The following is an 8,047-nucleotide window of genomic DNA, read 5'->3' on the forward strand; positions in this document are numbered from 1 at the left end:
TGTTGCTAATGGTTTAGACATTAATGGCTGTGTGTTGAGTTATTTTGAGGGGACAGCAAATTTACACTGTTATACAGGCTGTACACTCACTACTTTACATTGGAGCAGAGTGTCGTTTCTTCAGTGTTGTCACATGAAAAGATATAATAAAATATTTACAAAACTGTGAGGGGTGTACTCACTTTTGTGAGATACTGTATGTCCATGTGTCCATACAGCCCTAAAACATCAGGCATGTGTGGCTTGGGGTGCAGTCAGAATTCTAATTCATCCCAAAAGTGTTGAGTGGGTTTGAGGTCAGGGCTGTGTGCAGGTAACTCATTTTATTCCACACCAAACTTGTAATAAACATCTTCATTGAGCTGGAACATGTTTTTGTAAGAATATAAAGACATCCTACAATTGTGCAGCAGTTTGGAGAATGCCCACATACTGGTGTGATGGTTAGGTGTCCACAAATATAGCCATATTGTACATATTCAGGACTTTGTTAGAATTAGTATTGTTGTAATAATGTTGTAATAATTGGTTGTGCATGTCAATAAAGAAACATATGTAAAAATAGAATTAATTTACTGAACCCTTCTCAATAAATCAGTACCTCAGGTTATGGACTCTCCTTTCATACATATGCATACTTGTACCCTTTTTTAAAGGGCTACTGCAATATAAGCAAAACATTCATAAAGCTGCAACAAAATGTTCCCAGTTATATATTTGCTTGAAATCTAATTTGTGCAAAGCCAATATTAAGTTATAACTTGTACTCAGTTCAAAGACAGATTAAAGTGCACAGTGGAATTGCACATTTTATTAGGTAGAATGTGTGTGTGTGTGTGCAGTGATTGTTTGCAGTCCGAATGACCCAGGGGAAGAAGCTGTTTGTAAGTCTGGTGGTGTGAGACTTTGTTGACCTGAAGCGCCCCCCAGATGGCAACAGGTCAAACAAGTGATGAGCAGGATGTGAGGAGTCTCCTGTGATGGCCTTGATTTTGCTGAAGCAGCGGGACCTGGACATGTCATCCAGGGAGGGCAGAGTTCAGCCGATGATTTTTTGAGCTGTTTTTCACCCTCTGCACAGTTTGTCTGTCCTTATCTGTGCAGCCTGTGTACCACACACCCAGACAGTATGTCAGTGTGCTCTCCACAGAGGTCTATATGTACCGAGCCCTCGGGTAGCGTGGCTGAGTGGTCTAAGGCGCTGGATTTAGGCTCCAGTCTCTTTGGAGGTGTGTGTTCAAATCCCCCTGCTGCCAGCTGAGCCTTTTCAAGGCAGTGGTTGTGGGCTCTGGCACCACAAAGGCTTTACAGGGGTTGTGGCTCCTGTGCTTTCTGCAAATGTGCTTAAGAGTTGCCATTAGCTGGCTGCCTGGCTGCAAAAAAAAAAAAAACGAGCTCACATGGTACCGGAGCCCCCAGACCCAGGTGCTGAAATAGCTCCCAGGTTTTGGCAACTGGTGTCAACGCCGGCTGCTCCGTTTCACACCTTGCTTTTTCAAACAGCAAATAGTTTTGAGTTATATAACTCATATTCTATTTTTTCTTAACATCACACAGGCTAATTAATCATTAATTTATTATCTCCTTTCTGAAAAGATCAATGATAACTTACCTAATGAAAGCCACAGACACATGAATATAACAGTGAACATGATGAATGGTGTTAGTAAAATGACAATAGTCTGAGGTCTTTCTGTACTCTATTATATTAATATTTCAGAAGTTCATGTCTCCACAAAGTGTGACATTCTCCATCCTGCTCCTTGTATTCCAGAGATAGGCTCCAGGTTGGAGCTCTAATTTTCAGAGGTAATTACAGTGGGATTTGAACCTTCTTGGACCTCTGGAGAAACAAGCTTCCAAGTGAGGACCAAGCCAGCAGGGCAAGTTTCCATTAGATTTGTCCCAACCACTCTCTTCCATGTAGAACCGGGGCTCGTCCGGGATTTGAACCCGGGACCTCTCGCACCCAAAGCGAGAATCATACCCCTAGACCAACGAGCCAGGTTGTCCCTGTTCTGCTTGATGTGCGCCAATGAAGGTTCACTGTACTCTGTAACTGTATGACCTTCCAGTTCATATGGACTGGGGTCCGAGTAAAAGGAACTCGGTTACACAAAGTCAAGTTAACAATAAAGCGAGGGCTCCTGTGGGATTCGAACCTTTTTGGAATCCAGACGCTAAGTGTGAACCAAGTAAGCAGCTCTTGCCATTGGGCCAAATATGTCATTAATCTCGGTGGACATGAAGATCAAAATCAATTCTTGTAGAACAAGCTTGCTTTAGTGTCAGGTGGAGGTTTCAGTATAGGTCAAGTTTACAGGATTGTAGCTTCTTTGCTGGAAACTGTACTGTTGCTCCAGTATAGCTTGGTGAATATTATGAGGCTTCAAGTAGTTTCTGTGACATTTGCAGTAAGTTTACAAATGATTCCAGTTGGTAATAAAATTGAATTAGCTGGTTGCTAAAGAAACTCAGGTGGCTGGTGGGGTATGGTTTGGTAAGAGTTCTTATTCTTAGTTATACATACTTTCAGGTATCCTGTAATTCTCAAAAATATATTAAAGACCCTGCAAAGACACACATGATGAACACATTAAATCTCATTCTCAGTAAAACAAACAAACAAACAAACAAACAAATAAATAAAAATAAATCAAATCAGCTGCTTGTCAAAAGAGTTGTACAATATCCACATTTTTATTCCTAGAACAGAATCAAATTCCAGCATGTGATCTTTACACTGTCATTAAGTAAATAAACCATCAAACCTGCCACTATTGTTTATGAGAACTGCACTTAATACTGCAGAGGGAGTGAACATGTGGCTTCTTCAAACACACACCTAACTTTTCTATCTGTATTTGGATTCACTTAGAATGTTTTGTCTATTCAATTCAAATAAAGTATTCATATATGGTTATATACATACATTTCTATTGGATCAATAATCAGAATGCTGATGTTATGCATAGCTTCCAGTCTTTTCTTCTTATTGTGATTCTTTAACACTTTCATGTTTGAGGTCTCTGTAGGTTTTTGGACAGTGAAGTTGACTTTCCTGTCACTGTGGGCTGCAAGACGCAGTAGTACAGTGCAGAGTCTGATACTGAAGCAGGCGAGATCTCCAAATCCACACGCTTCAGACTCTCATGAACTTTAGCAGGCAAATGAGGATGAGGAGTATCACCTGTCTGATTCCCTCCCGATTCCGTCAATAGAACGAGGAATTCTGGTGCTGCATTGGAATATTGTCGATACCACTGTAGATTGTTTATAGAAACAGTGTATTTATAATCACAGGAGAGTGTAACTGCTTGCTCCTCTTTACCATAGACAGCAGAAGATGTTGGAGTAATGCTGTCCTGTGTGCTCTCACCTGAAGAGGACATTTATTTCAGAATATTATCATTTTATATTATACAGTATACATACAGTACATGCTTACAATCTAAAACACTCACACATGGAAACATTTCTTTACTAGTTATAAAACATTTAAACATGATATATGGGGATAAATAAAATATAAGCTTACCTATGAACATGGTAAAAACAGAAACATACATAAAACCATCATGTTTTAATTTCCTCTGTTTTTCTGAAAGTTTCCTTTTTATGTTACTGTAAATGTCAAGTTTCCTTCTACTCTGTCTTCAGTGAAGCATCTAAGCATTTCTTGTGTACAAAGCCTCAACTGTAGCTTCCCTCTGTTTTAACCAATCAGAGTGCAGGATTTGCCACTTTATGTAAAATACACACACATGTTCTAAAAGAATATAATGAGCAAAAGATTCATATATTTACTTCCTGTATTTCCTATTTCTATGAACTTAAACCTTTTCTAATCTACAAAATATATTGTTGCAATTACAAACAATTCTTATTGCGAAATTAAATTCTTCAGCAGATTTATAGTACACCCTTAAAGTCTAAACAAAACACCAAATTATAACAATATAAAACCCCTAACAAGGTGGTGTTTGAGAGCATGTGCACAAATACATAAGCATCTTGTATTAAGCTCAAGATTCTGCAGTAATTCAAGTGTTTCAGTCGGATTGCACTCCACACACCATGTATCTGTGCTGAAGCTTTGTTCAGGTTTAATGTTCATGGCTACTTTAACACTCCACATGGTTCTGTTGTGTCCAGGTCCAATCAGGTTCAGTTCTAGAGTATTTTCATGTCATGTACTGCCATCTGCAGGAGCTGAATTTAAATAGACATATACATTGTTTACATCAAGAACCATCAATATATTTTAAAACAAAAGTATTGCTCACCACGCTGGGAATAGTTCACAGTTTCAATTCATAGATTCATTTGGAATCATTACAGCATTTCAGCATATCAGAACACAAGAATAACCCGTCTTTTTCTTTTTTATCTGTATTTCTGACATTAACCTAGACAAAAACAAGTCCTCAGATTCAGCATCCTTAAAGAGACAAATTTGCTGGTGTGCTTGTGATTATTGTCCTTTAATATGACCCAGTTTCAGCACAACATAAGCTCATGGACAGTCTTACATTTGTCTCAAGAATATTCTAATATAAAGTGGAGATCATCAATGTCCAAATGATTAAAAGTTTTCTAGAGCCTGTGGCTGCAAAACAACCGAATCCTCACCCCTCCACCAACATGACACTTGGTATGAGGTGTTTGTTGTGATAAACTCTGTTTGACCTTCACCAAACATGAAACTATGAATAATGATTAACCATCAGTCCAAAAAAATATTGTTCCCAAATTTGTTAAGATGCTGCCATGTTTTTTTGGAGAGAAAGGGTTTCTTCCTCTCACCTCCTCCATGAAAGCCATATGTGGAGGCAGGACTGAGGTGGAGCACAGGTTTGTGAATGGAAGGTGGTGCAGGGAAGAGTAAGTGCTGTTTCCACAGGTCAGGGTCGTAACACTTAAGACCTGGGAAATGCAACTGTGAATGGATTTTTGCTGATCCATTTAAAATTTGGCAGACATTGTACATCCATTTAACTGAAAATACAAATGTTAATACACAATTTCCATTTTCATTTCCTTTCCTTTTCCATAATATTTATACCAACATACTTTTATGAAATGATTTTTTTCTCACACTGAACAGCAGGTAGTGTTACTGCATCACAGCTTCAGGATCCCCAGTTTGATGATGAGTTTAGTTCACTGTCAGTTTGTGTGCAGTTTTGCATCACCTCCAAAAAAAATGAGAGTAGGAATTTGCTAGGAGAAATTTCCCCTTTGTGTGAAAGAGTTTGTGTATGGAGCTCTGCAAAGGACTGACATCCCATTCAGGGTGTTTTCTCACCTTATGTGTGACTTCTTATTAACCATGACCCTGACCAGTAGAGAAACAGAGAATCCCCCAAAAGGACATGTAACTTTCTGTAAAGCATTGACAGAACTGCTTTCAATATAACAAAACTGTGTGAAAGTTTTTGTACAGTGCAGCTGGATTTCCTGTCACTGTGGGCTCCAGAGCACAGTAGTATAGAGCAGAGTCTGATACAGCAGCAGAGGAGATGATCAGATCCACTTTCTTATTCGTTTTATCTTGTTTTATGGACAATCGTGGATGAGGTGGTTGAGCCTTTATGACAGTTTCAGTGCGTTCAAGAATCAGCAGCAGAAACTCGGGTCTTGATCCAGCTTTTTGTCGATACCAGTGGAGACTGTAAACTGATCCAGTATATGTGCAGGACAGTGAGATGTTGCTGCCTTCCATTGAAAATACATTGGTTTGATCTGGTTTAATGTTATTGTCAGCAGCCTCTGCTATAAAAACATTACAACAATATTGTGATATTTTAATCATAAATGACACATTTCACATGAAAAATTGTGTCTTCTTAATTAGAGTTATTGAAAAATAATATTTTGTGTGCAGTGTATATGACTTACCAACATCAGAAAGAGTGAAAAACACCACGAAGAGGAACAACATTGTTTTCCTGAGTGTTTAGTTCAAACCTCTAGCTTTAGAAATGAATGTCAGTGTTACTATTTGATGTACATCTCCACCTCTAGCTCCACCTACTTGTATTTATGTATATTCATGATAACTGTTCTATACTGTATACTGTTTATATAAATCTGTAGAAATGTTTTTGCATTAATAATAAAATGTGGTTCTAAGAATCCTTGGATTCACTAATACCATTTCTCAGTTCCATTGCCTCATTGTTCTGTGAAATTCTATCTAAGACAGTTTTACTGGATTAAATGTATGTTGCAGTGGTATTTATTGGTTTTGTGTGTATAAATTTGTTGTGTTTGTTTGTCTTCCTCTGTGGGTCATGTGTGCAGCAGAAGGCAGCATATTGTCAGAACCACTAAGGAAGAAAATAAGGTTTATTTGAGAATAAGGAAGAAATATTTTTACAAACTTTAATTAACCCCTTAATGCTCAGCCCTAACAACCACACAAGGTTACAGGGAGTTAAATAGAAAATATAAAATGTACCTGTACTCAAGATAGCATCAGAAGTGAAAGAACAATAAAGGCAGAGTTTCAGATGAGTTCAGTGTTTCTGAAACAGCAGGTGCTTTTGTTTGTCACAGAAATGACGTTAGATGAGTATTTATTCTTATTACAGTTTAGTCTTAAGTGGTCAGATGTGTACAATTGTGTAGTGTAAAAGAGTCAGTGATTTATTCTTGTAGTTTGTGCTCTGCCTCAGATAGCAAGGTTTACAAGTCCATAAGCAGCTTTGCTGTTTTTACTGCCATGTTTGTCTCTTTATTCAACTTTTACTCTGCAGGCAAACAGCCTAGGCATGATTCTATAGAAAATAAAAACATTTAGACATAGTTTTGTTGAAATATGTACATGGAGGTGTCAAAATACAGTAGAAACAGAAGCCACAGCAACATCTGGCATGTTTTTCCAGACACCCACTTACATATGCTCTGGATTAATAATTTTATATATTAAGATACTTTGAGATATCTTCATAACCCCCATATATTTATCTCTCAAATACCTCTAGATTTGTCATTTTGCATTTTCTTTTCCACAAAAAACAACATTATTAATGGAAGAAAACAGATGTGGAGCATCAACTCCACTGAATTAGCCACAATTCCCTTTAGATACATTTACTTAGAAGCCTGATCATGAATCATAATTTGAAACCAACTTAATTTTATTAAATTAGTCTTTTCTTCAAATTCTCTCACACTGAGCACTGTGCAAAAGTGTAGAAAAAACAATGTACTAATAAATGAGACAGTTCTACTTAATTGTTTGAAAATATGATTACAAAATACAATATAATAAGACTGACAAGATGTCAGGTGAAGCTCAGGCCAGTCAGTGGTTTCATCTGTAAAAGATTACGCTTCAAAACAAACAAATCAAACTACACACCATATATAATAAAGCAACAAAACTTTACATCAGACGCACTGCAACAGAAGCAACAAAAGGTCTAATTCCTGAACCATATTCCTTTGTTTTGGGGATTATCTCATTCTGATGAGGTTTAAATTGTTGTTATTAATGGCCACAATATACAGTTTCAGTATTATACATATGGATTTACTGCATTCAAGATAAACACTGTACAGTTTTTGTACAGTGCAGCTGGATTTCCTGTCACTGTGGGCTGCACAGCACAGTAGTATAGAGCAGAGTCTGATACAGCAGCAGAGGAGATGATCAGATCCACTTGTTCATCATCAACTTTAGCAGACTTTCTTGGGTCAGTGTTGGAAATTAGATCTCCTTTTTGGTCAACATTAAGAAGGAACTCAGGTTTAGATTTTGGATATTGCTTGTACCAGTGCAGGTTGTTTCCTGTAGGAAAGCTTGTTTTGTATTTGCAGGACAGAGTAACATCATCACCTTCATCTACAGCTTTATGAGGGAAATCTGGCTCTATTGAATCTGCCATGGAGTCACCTGTCATAGAGAAGAGATCATAATGTTTTTAACCTTTAAATAATCAACAGGAAATACTTAAGTCAGACCCACACTCTGCATTTTCACACTGCATCACCACACAGACTAATATTTAATATAATATAGTTAATATTTCTGCAATAA

At 37.5% G+C, this 8,047-nt stretch overlaps 1 non-coding gene across 1 annotated transcript; it reads right to left on the minus strand.

The window, feature by feature from the left end:
* Positions 1-1,932: 1,932 nt before the first annotated feature.
* trnap-ugg (transfer RNA proline (anticodon UGG)) lies at positions 1,933-2,004 on the minus strand. Its single transcript has one exon. It is a non-coding gene; the product is annotated as a tRNA-Pro (tRNA).
* Positions 2,005-8,047: the final 6,043 nt, after the last annotated feature.

This window comes from Hemibagrus wyckioides, unplaced genomic scaffold (genome assembly GCF_019097595.1).
Source record: "Hemibagrus wyckioides isolate EC202008001 unplaced genomic scaffold, SWU_Hwy_1.0 Contig31, whole genome shotgun sequence".
In the NCBI taxonomy this organism is placed as follows: domain Eukaryota; kingdom Metazoa; phylum Chordata; class Actinopteri; order Siluriformes; family Bagridae; genus Hemibagrus; species Hemibagrus wyckioides.